Source organism: Anser brachyrhynchus (genome assembly GCF_964034855.1).
Source record: "Anser brachyrhynchus genome assembly, chromosome: W".
NCBI classification, from domain to species: domain Eukaryota; kingdom Metazoa; phylum Chordata; class Aves; order Anseriformes; family Anatidae; genus Anser; species Anser brachyrhynchus.
Genome location: NC_137704.1, coordinates 14,277,458 through 14,291,398, shown reverse-complemented (window position 1 = coordinate 14,291,398; position 13,941 = coordinate 14,277,458). Strand labels below are relative to the sequence as shown.

Below are 13,941 nucleotides of genomic sequence, written 5' to 3'. Positions count from 1 at the left end.
AATATGGCATATAGCTCGCAAGCTTGGTCAGACCAGCTAGGGCTCAAAGGTCCAGATTCCACTATCCCAAATGTTTTCCTGTTTACTAACGCGTATCCTGATTTTCGCTTTCCCTCGACTACTCTCGAGGAACCATCCACATATATCTGTTCACCGATGGGTAATTCCACCTCCTCTAGATCAGGTCTCATTTCGTTTGCTCTTCTATATTTCGGAGGCAATCATGTCCTAAGGACTCATTTGGTTCCCCATAAAGAAATTGAGCAGGGTTCTGTAGGGAGTTTGTATCTAATGTTAATTTTGGAGAGGAAATCAAAATTCCTTCATATTTTAATAATGTGGCGTCAGTGATCCATTTCTCTGCCTTCTGTTGCAGTACCCCGCTTATATTGTGTAGAGATATGTCCTGGTTCCAGTTAGGACAGAGTTAATTTTCCCTCATAGTAGCTGGTAGGGTGCTATGTTTTGGATTAGGATGAGAAGAGTGCTGATAACATGCTGATGTTTTAATTGTTGCAGAGCAGTGTTTACACCAGGCCAAGGACTTTTCGGCTTCTCGCTCTGTCCTGCCAGCGAGCAGGCTGGGGGTGCAGCAGGAGCTGGGAGGGGACAGACCCAGGACAGCTGACCCAAACTGGCCAAAGGGGTATTCCATACCATCTGACGTCATGCTAAACAATATATAGGGGTGGCTGGCCGGGGTGGGGGGCCGGCTGCTCGGGGATAGGCTGGGCATCGGTCAGCGGGTGGTGAGCAATTGCGTTGTGCATCACTTGTTTTCTTGCACATTATTATTATTAATACTATTATCATTATCACTATTATTATTATTATTATTATTGTTATTATTATATTCCTGTCTTAATAAACTGTCTTTATCTCAACTCACCGGCTTCACTTTCCCGTTTCTCTCCCCCATCCCAGAGAGGGAGGGGGGAGGGTGAGCGAACGGCTGTGTGGTGTTTAGCTGCCAGCCGGGTTAAACCACAACAGTCCTTTTGGCGCCCAACGTGGGGCACGAAGGGTTGAGATATCGACAAATTTGACCAGAGTGTGTTAAACTAAAATTGGTATAACTATTGGACCTGCTTAATAGTTGCTAGTCACGATGTTGATTGCCTTAATCTCCAGTCTGCTGTACCTGTATTCCAAATTGAGTTTTATGGTGCGTTACTTTCTGTATGTGCTCCCTGTTGCACTGTTTATCCTTTCCGAGCCCTGGTTTAAGATTGTTATGGTACTGTGCGGTGTAACAATGGCTTATGAAATGATGAAATATCTGGTCACGACTCTAACCTGGTATTTGTACTCAGCACTGACGTCGACTCTATACTTTGGAACCCATATCTCGGAAACTATTAGCAATTACACCTATTGCCTGTTTTCGTTAGGGAGCCAATCTGTGAAGGGGACAGGGGAAGACATGTTTCCCTACCTGTTCACTCTCCCTTTCTCCTTCACCACCCTCTTATCCCCCGAGCTAGTTACGGTGGTTCTCCGAGATGTTGAATGTCCTTGGGATACTCAGACCAGCCTGCTCTTGTTGTTATGTCTCCTGAATGCGCTTCAGGTTTTGGTGAGGGTTAAACAACTACTTAGGAATCTCATCCAGAGATCTGTCTTGAGGCGGGATAGTTGTGAGTGGCAGGGAGTGTGGGAGGATATGGGCAGGTTTCTAGAGCAGTGGTCACCTCCAGTGTTTTGGACATTCACCCCTGAACAACTGCAAAATCCTAAAAAGCTGGCAGAATGCTTGAAAAAAAGGTGTCATGACTCTGGCAGTTCCAAAGTGACACAAATCACTGTAGCGTGCTGGGGTCTGGCTTGTGCCTATCGAGCTGCAATTGATGCTACTAGCAACCTAGCTCCAGCTCCTGCAGCCGCTCCAGCTCCTGCAGCCGCTCCAGTTCCAGCTCCTGCAGCCGCTCCAGCTCCAGCTCCTGCAGCCACTCCAGCTCCAGCTCCTGCAGCCGCTCCAGCTCCAGCTCCTGCAGCCACTCCAGCTCCTGCAGCCGCTCCAGCTCCTGCAGCCGCTCCAGCTCCAGCTCCTGCAGCCGCTCCAGCTCCTGTAGCCGCTCCAGCTCCTGCCTCCGCTCCAGCTCCAGCTCCTGCAGCCGCTCCAGTTCCAGCTCCTGCAGCCGCTCCAGCTCCAGCTCCTGCAGCCACTCCAGCTCCAGCTTCTGCAGCCGCTCCAGTTCCTGCAGCCACTCCAGCTCCAGCTCCTGCAGCCGCTCCAGCTCCAGCTCCTGCAGCCGCTCCAGCCCCTGCAGGCGCTCCAGCTCCTGCAGCCGCTCCAGCTCCAGCTCCTGCAGCCGATCCAGCCCCAGCTCCTGCAGCCGCTCCAGCTCCTGCAGCCGCTCCAGCTCCAGCTCCTGCAGCCGATCCAGCCCCAGCTCCTGCAGCCGCTCCAGCTCCTGCAGCCGCTCCAGCCCCTGCAGCTGCTCCAGCTCCAGCTCCTGCAGCCACTCCAGCTCCAGCTCCTGCAGCCGCTCCAGCTCCTGCAGCCGCTCCAGCTCCTGCAGCCGCTCCAGCTCCAGCTCCTGCAGCCGCTCCAGCTCCTGCAGCCGCTCCAGCTCCTGCAGCCGCTCCAGCTCCAGCTCCTGCAGCCACTCCAGCTCCAGCTCCTGCAGCCGCTCCTGCTCCTGCAGCCGCTCCAGCTCCTGCAGCCGCTCCAGCTCCAGGTCCTGCAGCCGCTCCAGCTCCTGTAGCCGCTCCAGCTCCTGCCTCCGCTCCAGCTCCAGCTCCTGCAGCCGCTCCAGTTCCAGCTCCTGCAGCCGCTCCAGCTCCAGCTCCTGCAGCCACTCCAGCTCCTGCTCCTGCAGCCGCTCCAGTTCCTGCAGCCACTCCAGTTCCAGCTCCTGCAGCCGCTCCAGCTCCAGCTCCTGCAGCCGCTCCAGCTCCTGCAGCCGCTCCAGCTCCAGCTCCTGCAGCCGATCCAGCCCCACCTCCTGCAGCCGCTCCAGCTCCTGCAGCCGCTCCAGCTCCAGCTCCCGCAGCCACTCCAGCCCCTGCAACAGCTCCAGCTCCTGCAGCTGCTCCCACTCCTGTGTCTGGGTCAGAGAAATGAGCTGTAGCAGTGCAAGTTGCCCCTGTAGACAAGGTGAAAAAATGGTATAGAGGCTCAGGTCGTTTAGAACGCAGACAGTCTTCTGCTAAGTCTGGGCATAGTGAAGACGAGGCTGGGCCATCAAAGGTGCAGGAGACTGAAGATGAGGATGAGGATGTCGAAAAATCAACAGTAACTACCCGGACTCTATACCAGCGTGAGCTACGAGATGTGCGAAAAGATTTTGGTCGCTGTATAGGTGAGCAGCTTGTCACCTGGCTGCTCCGGTGCTGGGACACGGGAGCCAATTATGTGGAATTAGAGGGCAAGGAAGCCAGGCGGCTGGGATCCCTTGCTAGGGACGCATGCATTGACAAAGCAATTGGAGATGGAGCACGATCTCACAGCCTCTGGAGGCGTCTCCTGTCAGCTGTGCAGGAAAGGTATCCCTTCAAGGAAGAACTTGTATGTCTACCAGGCAAATGGACCACCATGGAGAAGGGAATTCAGTACCTGAGGGAATTGGCCGTACGGGAAGTAATTTATAAGGACCTGGACGACGCACAAACATCCGCAGATCCAGATGCAGTCCGGTGTACACAACCCATGTGGCGGAAGTTTGTACGGAGTGCACCATCATCATATGCCAGCTCATTGGCAATAGTAGCCTGGAAAGCGGAGGAGAATCCCCCAGTGAATGACGTGGCTAAATTACTCCGGCAGTACGAAGGAAATCTCTCCTCTTCCCTACAGGCCTGTGTCTCGGCTGTGGAGAAACTCTCTGAAGAGGTCCACCAACTTAAAGAGAATTTATCTTCCCCTCCACCTGAACGAACCAGTGTCCACCAGCTAAAAGAGAATGCTTTGGAGAAACTTTCTGAAAAGATCCACCAACTTGAAGAGAGATTATTTTCCTCCCCACCTGTACAAACCAGTGTCTCAGCTATTAGGGGTAAACGTTCATCTATGCAAGGAAGACAATATGGTGGGCACACACACCGCGCCACCCTGTGGTTTTACCTACGTGACCATGGAGAGGACATGAGAAAATGGGATGGAAAATCTACTGCGACCCTAGAGGCACGGGTACGTGAATTGCAAAAGAAAACAATTGGGAAAAAGGGGTTCTCTGAAAAGTTTGCTGCTCCAACTTCCAGCAGGCAGTCCTTTAAACACAGAAACGAAGATTCTGACCAGGACTAGAGGGGCCCTGCCTCCAGCCAGGGGGAGGAAAGGGACAATCGAGTTTATTGGACTGTGTGGATTCGATGGCCTGGCACGTCAGACGCACAGAAGTATAAGGCTTTGGTAGACACCGGTGCACAATGTACTCTAATGCCATCAAGCTATAAAGGGCCAGAGCCCATCTGTATTTATGGTGTGATGGGGGGATCCCAGCAGTTAACTGTATTGGAGGCTGAAGTGAGTCTAACCGGTAATGAGTGGCGAAAGCACCGTATTGTGACTGGCCCAGATGCTCCGTGCATCCTTGGCATAGACTATCTTAGAAGAGGATATTTCAAGGACCCAAAAGGGTTCCGCTGGGCTTTTGGCATAGCTGCCTTGGAGACAGAGGACATTAAACAGTTGTCTACCTTGCCCGGTCTCTCAGAGGACCCTTCTGTTGTGGGGTTGCTGAGGGTTGAAGAACAGCAGGTGCCGATCGCTACCACAACTGTGCACCGGCGGCAATATCGCACCAACCGAGACTCCCTGAGTCCCATCCATAAGCTAATTCGTCAACTGGAGAGCCAAGGAGTGATCAGCAAGACTCATTCACCTTTTAATAGTCCCATATGGCCAGTGCGAAAGTCTAATGGTGAGTGGAGACTAACAGTGGACTATCGTGGCCTGAATGAAGTCACGCCTCCGCTGAGTGCTGCAGTGCCGGACATGCTAGAACTCCAGTATGAACTGGAATCAAAGGCAGCCAAGTGGTATGCCACAATTGATATCGCTAATCCATTTTTCTCCATCCCTCTAGCAGCACAGTGCAGGCCACAGTTTGCTTTCACTTGGAGGGGAGTCCAATATACTTGGAATCGGCTGCCCCAGGGGTGGAAACACAGCCCTACCATTTGCCATGGACTGATCCAGTCTGCGCTGGAGCAGGGGGAAGCTCCTGAACACCTGCAGTACATCGATGACATCACTGTGTGGGGTGACACTGCAGAAGAAGTTTTCGAGAAAGGGAAGAAAATAGTCCAAATCCTTCTGAAGGCCGGTTTTGCCATAAAACAGAATAAAGTCAAAGGACCTGCACGAGAGATCCAGTTTTTAGGAATAAAATGGCAAGATGGACGTCGTCAAATCCCAATGGATGTGATCAACAAAATAACAGCTATGTCTCCACCAACTAGCCAAAAAGAAACACAAACTTTCCTAGGTATCGTGGGGTTTTGGAGAATGCATATTCCAAATTACAGTCTGATTGTAAACCCGCTCTACCAAGTAACCCGTAAGAAGAATGCTTTTGAATGGGGCCCTGAGCAACGACAAGCCTTTGAACAAATTAAGCAGGAAATAGTTCATGCAGTAGCCCTCGGGCCAGTCCGAACAGGACCAGATGTAAAGAATGTGCTCTACACCGCAGCCGGAGAGAATGGTCCCACCTGGAGCCTCTGGCAGAAAGAACCTGGGGAAACTCGAGGTCGACCCCTGGGGTTTTGGAGTCGGGGATACAGAGGATCTGAAGCCCGCTATACTCCAACTGAAAAGGAGATATTGGCAGCATATGAAGGAGTTTGATCTGCTTCGGAAGTGGTCGGTACTGAAGCGCAGCTCCTCCTGGCACCCCGACTGCCGGTACTAGGCTGGATGTTCAAAGGAAGGGTCCCCTCTACACATCATGCAACTGATGCTACATGGAGCAAGTGGGTTGCACTGATTACTCAGCGGGCTCGAATAGGAAACCCCAGTCGCCCAGGAATCTTGGAAGTGATTATGGACTGGCCAGAAGGCAAATACTTTGGGATATCATCAGAGGAGGAGGTGGTCCGTGCTGAAGAAGCCCCACTGTACAACAAGCTACCGGAAAATGAGAAGAAATATGCCCTGTTCACTGATGGGTCCTGTCAGTCCTGTATTGTGGGAAAGCATCGGAGATGGAAAGCTGCTGTATGGAGTCCTACACAACGAGTTGCAGAAACTGCTGAGGGAGAAGGTGAATCGAGTCAGTTTGCAGAAGTAAAAGCCATTCAGCTGGCTTTAGATATTGCTGAACGAGAAAAGTGGCCAGTTCTCTATCTCTATACTGATTCATGGATGGTAGCAAATGCCCTGTGGGGGTGGTTACAGCAATGGAAGCAGAACAACTGGCAGCGTAGGGGCAAGCCCATCTGGGCTGCGGCATTGTGGCAAGATATTGCTGCCCGGGTAGAGAACCTGGTTGTAAAGGTACGCCATGTAGATGCTCATGTGCCCAAGAATCGGGCTACTGAAGAACATCAAAACAACCAGCAGGTGGATCAGGCTGCTAAGATTGAAGTGGCTCAGGTGGACCTGGACTGGCAACATAAAGGTGAATTATTTATAGCCCGATGGGCCCATGACACCTCAGGCCATCAAGGTAGAGCTGCAACATACAGATGGGCTCGTGATCGAGGGGTGGACCTGACCATGGACACTATAGCACAGGTTATTCATGACTGTGAAACATGTGCTGCAATCAAGCAAGCCAAACGGTCAAAACCTCTTTGGTATGGAGGACGATGGCTGAAATATAAATATGGAGAGGCCTGGCAGATTGATTACATCACACTCCCTCAAACCCGCAACGGCAAGCGCCACGTACTTACAATGGTGGAAGCAACCACCGGATGGCTGGAAACATATCCTGTGCCCCATGCCACCGCCCGGAACACTATCCTGGGCCTTGAAAAGCAAGTCCTATGGCGACATGGCACCCCAGAGAGAATTGAGTCAGACAACGGGACTCATTTCCGAAACAACCTTATAGACACTTGGGCCAAAGAACATGGTATTGAGTGGGTGTATCACATCCCCTATCATGCACCAGCCTCTGGAAAAGTTGAACGATACAATGGACTGTTGAAGACTACACTGAAAGCAATGGGTGCTGGGACATTCAAAAATTGGGATACACATTTGGCAAAGGCCACCTGGTTAGTCAATACCAGGGGATCTGCCAACCGAGCTGGACCTGCCCAATCAAACCTGTTACGCACTGTAGAAGGGGATAAAGTTCCTGTAGTGCACGTAAGAAACATGCTGGGTAAAACAGTCTGGGCTAAACCCATTCGTGGAATTGCTTTTGCTCAGGGACCTGGATGCACTTGGTGGGTAATGCAAAAGAATGGGGAAGTCCGGTGTGTACCTCAAGGGGATTTGATACTGGGTGAGAATAGCCCATGAGTTGAATTGTAGTATGTTAATTATTATATAATACTGTATGTCATCACTACCATGATTGCTATATATCATAGATGAAAATGGTGATTAATTAGAATGTATTGGAAAGAGTGTAACCTGAGCATGACATAAATGGTATGGAATAAGGGGTGGATATCTGTCCTGGTTCCAGTTAGGACAGAGTTAATTTTCCCTCATAGTAGCTGGTAGGGTGCTATGTTTTGGATTAGGATGAGAAGAGCGCTGATAACATGCTGATGTTTTAATTGTTGCAGAGCAGTGCTTACACCAAGCCAAGGACTTTTCGGCTTCTCGCTCTGTCCTGCCAGCGAGCAGGCTGGGGGTGCAGCAGGAGCTGGGAGGGGACAGACCCAGGACAGCTGACCCAAACTGGCCAAAGGGGTATTCCATACCATCTGACGTCATGCTAAACAATATATAGGGGTGGCTGGCCGGGGTGGGGGGCCGGCTGCTCGGGAATAGGCTGGGCATCGGTCAGCGGGTGGTGAGCAATTGCATTGTGCATCACTTGTTTTCTTACACATTATTATTATTAATACTATTATCATTATCACTATTATTATTATTATTGTTATTATTATTTTCCTGTCTTAATAAACTGTCTTTATCTCAACTCACAGGCTTCACTTCCCCGTTTCTCTCCCCCATCCCAGAGAGGGAGGGGGGAGGGTGAGCGAACGGCTGTGTGGTGTTTAGCTGCCAGCCGGGTTAAACCACAACACTCACAATTACAACTTTCTTGAATTCTTCACAACTTTTACGTTCATAAAAACATCCAGTCCATGTTTTGCCCGAACTTCTCTCAACTGTCATCCTTATCTCAAATTCCTTGAGCCCCATGTTGGGCCAGTAAAAACCAATAAGACGTTACCACAGATTTGGGGTAGGAGGTTTGAAGAAACCAATCTTCCAGCAGTATCGGACAATAAATGGCACAGAAACTATAGTAATGCTGAGTCGTACTGGAGCAAACAATTTGTGAATAGCATATGCCAACACCAATGCGCTTGTACCAGCAGCCCTTTTAGATTGCAGCGATGATTCACTGAAATCAAGTTTGAAGAGAACTGCAGTCATATCCACACCACTTGACGCAGCCAGGTAGAAGGTTCCTGGAGATACTAATGACATTCCAACATGGAATGAAACCCCTACAGCACCACATTCTTTGAAAACTTTTTCAGCTGCTGGAATTTATTGAGTTTCTTGTTTTCACTGCTGAGATCTGTGGCTGCCTTTTCAGGGGATCCACCCACATCCTTGGCCGAGCTGCCGGCGGCAGAGAGGCCGGCGGGCTGAGGGGAGGCCGGCCCGGGGGGGAGGGGCAGCAGCGGCGGCGGCGGCGGGCGGCGGGCGGCGGCGAGCGGGGACGGAACGTGGCAGCGTCCGGTGCGGGCGGGCGGGCGCTCAAACCTGAGAAACGCAGCAGCCGGCGGCGGGGCCGGTGGGCTGGTGCCCGAAGCTGACAGCTGACGTCGAGCGCGGAGTGGCCGCCATGGGTGGGGATATTGCCTCTGCCTCTATTCCCAAGTCTATCAGGTTTGCTTTCTCTGGCGGTATGCAGTCATCGCTTTTTATTTTACCCACCTGCATAGCCTGAGTGGCCACTGTCGTTTCCCTTTTATCCACTTGCCATGATCTCAATGTCTCAGTCGCTAAGTGCCAGGTCGTCATCACCTCAGCAGCTGTTGTATCTATCTCCCCGCAAGGCAGCGTTGTGAGGGAGTTAGGAGAATCTTATCAAGTAGAGACAGAGTGCCGATGGCATTAAACTAGGATGCTACTTAGTGTCTTTGCTAACTATGGTGCGTTGTGCAAATTAACTAAAGCAAGAAGCCTTGGGCCCCTTACCAAGGTCTGTCTCCTAATAAGAGAGTGAGCCTATCTTAAGAAACTGGTCCTGGGGATGGAAAAGAGCCATGGAGCAACTGAGTCTGCGCAAAGACAAGAGGTCAACTAGCGGTGATGAGGAAGAGTCATCAACCTTCATCCCCACGACCCCTGACGACCACCACCAGAACACACTGCACAAGCGCAGATGGGAGTTTATGGAAATGACTCCTTGGAACTAATTTTAATATGAAGCGGGGACAGGTTATGAATATGTATAGGCGTATTGTGAAACGTCATGCATATGTAACTCTTTGCTGCATATAACCAAGGCAAATTGCCGCGTCAGGTGTGCACGACTTTGGCAGGACTACCCCCTGTGCTGCCCAGCGCTGAATAAACATACCTACTTCACAATCTTACTGGTTGTGGAGTCCGTTTTCTGCAAGCCAGCGTCCCATATAGTTGTCCCAGCATTTTCCCAAGTTTTTAAATGAAACACCGCCAAAACTGTCGACGGGGCCCCATTCTTTTGTAAGAACTTTAGCAGTAGTTTCACTTTATACGGGTCATATTTCACTCCTCTTTTTACCAGGAGTTGAGTCAGTAACTTAGCTATTGCCTCCTCCTCAGCCGATAGATTAGCTCCCATAGTTAATGCCCCAGTTGCTCACCTGCTTCTTGAGGTGATGTCCCGGTATTAAAGCCGCAGTCCTGCCGTCAGCTTGAGTCATTTGGCTGGGGTCCCTTCAGATGCTTCTCTCAGCATTGCTCTCTTCCCGATCATGTCGGGGTCACCAAGGGATGAAAGACACGGACTCCCGATGGTTCTTGAACAGAAGGCCTTTATTGCCATTTTTTCTCCACTACATATACTTTCCCCGTAGCCCCATATGCTGTTCACACGCCCGTATCTGTCATACACTTGGTCAGAGAGCCTCGGACACGCACCTCAAGCCAGCCAGCAGTTGGCCACTGCACAAAGCTCATCTTTAACACTGCAGCCAAGTTGTTTATCTCGACCTTGCTCAAGTTCTTGTTTGTACTGCTTACTTCCTCATTATCTCTAGTTCAGGGATGTGTCAAACAACGCAAGGCTACTTGCGAATTCCTTCCCCTCACATCTCCCATAGTTGTTAAATGTGGTGGGCACTGGATCTTTCCTCTGATTTGTTGGCCATGCTAGCAAAGGATTTATCATTTATCATATTTGATGACTTCTCTAAACCACTCCATATTGCTGCTTCTCCCTATTTGGGAAGACGATATTTTTTAAGCAAATGCAAATCACAACCAACACAACTCCCTGTCTTCTAAACTTTCACAAACTCATTGCAAGTCTCATGATGCCTGCAGTCTTCTGGAAACTCCACCTATAGTTGGGTAGAAATTTCACATGTATTTAAAAAAGCTGGGCCTGAAGAAACACTTGACAATACAAGCCAAATCCCTCCTATAGCTCAGAAGTCAACAAAAAAGAATCTTGCTGATTGTTATTTTTAAGCTTTTCCGTTTTAACCCAATTTTATGTTTTCAGAAGCCTGGCAGCTGAGTTGTGAACATTAGGTGCTGCCAATACCGAAAGTTAACTTCTTGGCTGGGCTGTGTGGGAACAGCCAGGAAACAATCTGCCCTCCTGCTCTGCTCAGAAGAAAGGGCATCCAGGACCCCACTAGGTTTCTTGGTCAGCTGGCTGATTACAGGGACTGGAGCATCTCTCAGACCACGTCCATCCCCTACTCCAATTGGCAGCAGTTATCAGCCCAGGAAGTTAAGAAGGTGTCCTGGTTCCAGTTAGGACAGAGTTAATTTTCCTCCTAGTAGCTGGTAGGGTGCTATGTTTTGGATTAGGATGAGAAGAGTGCTGATAACATGCTGATGTTTTAATTGTTGCAGAGCAGTGCTTACACCAAGCCAAGGACTTTTCGGCTTCTCGCTCTGTCCTGCCAGCGAGCAGGCTAGGGGTGCAGCAGGAGCTGGGAGGGGACAGACCCAGGACAGCTGACCCAAACTGGCCAAAGGGGTATTCCATACCATCTAACGTCATGCTAAACAATATATAGGGGTGGCTGGCCGGGGTGGGGGGCCGGCTGCTCGGGGATAGGCTGGGCATCGGTCAGCGGGTGGTGAGCAATTGCATTGTGCATCACTTGTTTCGTACACATTATTATTATTAATACTATTATCATTATTATTATTATTATTATTGTTGTCATTATTATTTTCCTGTCTTAATAAACTGTCTTTATCTCAACTCACAGGCTTCACTTTCCCGTTTCTCTCCCCCATGGCAGCCGGGTTAAACCACAACAGAAGGACAGATATGGGGCATTAAAAAAAGGCTCCTGCTTCCCACAGCAGAAAAGTGGAGTAGCTCTACAGGGCTCCCAAAGCATGCAGGAGGTATTTCTTTGTTCTGTACCGTGGAAATGTGCACATAACTTCCTTGTTGTCATAGCTTTTTAAGACAACATTGTCCAAATATCTTCAGTGCAGGCATTTCCACCTGAGCTAACTGTCTTGGTCCTTAAAAATCAGTAGATTGGCTCAATACAGTTAGTTTTGTGAAGGATTCACCTGATCAAAGGCTGGCCTTCCCCTAGGGGAGGCTGATCCCTGCTGCAAAGCCTCCCTCCATCAGCAGCACAGGCAGCCCAGGGTTGCTTGTAGTGTGGGCACATGTGACAGAAGCATCCCACCACCCAAATTGTGCAATGCATGTCACCACAAATGTTTTTCTGACCTAAAAATGACAAATTTTGAAAGGCTTTATGATGGTTATTCTTGTATGTTTTGTGTCTTTTAACCTTTATGTTTGTTTTTTTTTTTATATTGAAAACAAACTTTCTGGTAAAGGCATTTTGGGTGAGAAGGAATTCTGAGGGAGGTAGGGAGTGGTTTAAACACTATGAACTGAAGAAAGAGCTGGCATCCTAAACTGCCCCCTCAGCTTGGAAAATGACATCAAAGGGTGTGTAGGTTCTACTGTAATGCCTATAGGCTAATGCAGTGCTGTGGCTTACCAGGGAGTCCCATACCTTCGACACTGCTCTGACAGTTTTTAATCAGCCGAGGTTGCCCAAGGTGATGACTTCTAAGTAGAAGTTGGGTGTGAAGAAAATATGAGAAAATTCCCACTTTGACTAAGACACCTTCACTTTCAGGCTTGTTGAAATAAACACCTGTGATTGTCCCCAAGCATCATAGTCTAACACTTTTTTTGCTGCACTTTATGACTCTGGTAGAATAGTGTAAATGTCCTTGTAAAATAATTGTATGGCCTTAAAAATATGTTTTAACTGCTAAGGGCAGCAGTGAATGATGCATGGAGAGAGGGAGTAGAAGTGTGGGAAAACCAAGTTGGAATTGAATTTTTTAATTGGATTTAAATTGGCTATTTTGAGCTTGGATACTAACTTACAAACTAAAATAGCATCAGTCTTGATAAGTAGCAGGTATCAATGCAGGTAACCTCAGAGGTTAACTCTCCTAAAGTGTAGCCAAAATTCAGGGAGATGAAATGAAGAATAAAACATTTGGTAAAGCCCCTTTCCCTTTGTACATCTTCACTCTGCATGTAACAGCTGGAAGGAAATTCTTAAAGGTAGAGTGGGGATCTAAAGCAAAAGAAATGATAAAAACACTCTCTAATCCTCCCAACTCATCAAGCCTTTTTGGGATCACTGCGTACTGTCGCTGAGGCACCAAATTTACAAGAGGACACGCAAATGTTAGGTAAGATCCAAGAGGAGATCAGGAAGACTAACGGTGAGGAATGGTAGGTATGTCTCATGAGGAACAGCTTAAAATACTCAGCTTTTAAATGGTAGACCGGGGGACCTGAGGTACAGAAATATCTGATGAGGGCAAGCAGGGGGCCGGGTATGACGCTTCTTCCTCTACATGGTAAGGGGAAAACACAAGGTGGTGAGCTGAGCTTAGGGTTAGGAGCAAGACAAGTGTCTGATCTTGAACGAGACAGGAAAAAGGGACTATCCAGTGCCCTTCTTCCAATGAGCGGGTGCTACAGAGTTTAGCACCATACAGACATATATACACAAAACATACCATAGAAGACACATTACACGGCTCATAGGACTGTGGCTCACTGCAAGTCCACAAGACTGACACAAACTTTCACAAACTCATTGCAAGTCTCATGATGCCTGCAGTCTTCTGGAAACTCCACCTATAGTTGGGTAGAAATTTCACATGTATTTAAAAAAGCTGGGTCTGAAGAAACTCTTGACAATACAAGCCAAATCCCTCTTATAAAAAAAAAAAAAAAACAGCGCAAAGCCACCTGTGAATTCCTTCCCCACAAAACTGGACATAGGTGGCTGTTCTAAAATTTGCAATGACATCTGTATTTTCATATAATCACAGAATCACTGAATCATACAATCATAGAATGGGTTGGGTTGGAAGGGACCTTAAAGAAGATACAGTTCCAACCCCCCTGCCATGGGCAGGTACACCTCCCACTACACCTGATTGCTCAAAACCCCATCCAGCCTGGCCTTGAACACTTCCAGGGATGGGGCATCCACAGCTTCTCTGGGCAACCTGTGCCAGTGCTCCAGGTGCTTCAGTCCCTTGATCATCCTCGTGGCCCTCCTTTGGACTCATTCTAATACTTCCATGTCCTTCTTGTGCTGGGCCCCAATTTTCCT

The 13,941-nt window shown here is 49.1% G+C and overlaps 1 protein-coding gene across 1 annotated transcript in view; it reads left to right on the top strand.

Moving 5' to 3' along the window:
• Positions 1-13,941, top strand: part of LOC308184745 (ubiquitin-associated protein 1-like) — a 211,460-nt gene that overhangs the window by 111,935 nt on the left and 85,584 nt on the right. The window lies entirely within an intron of this gene.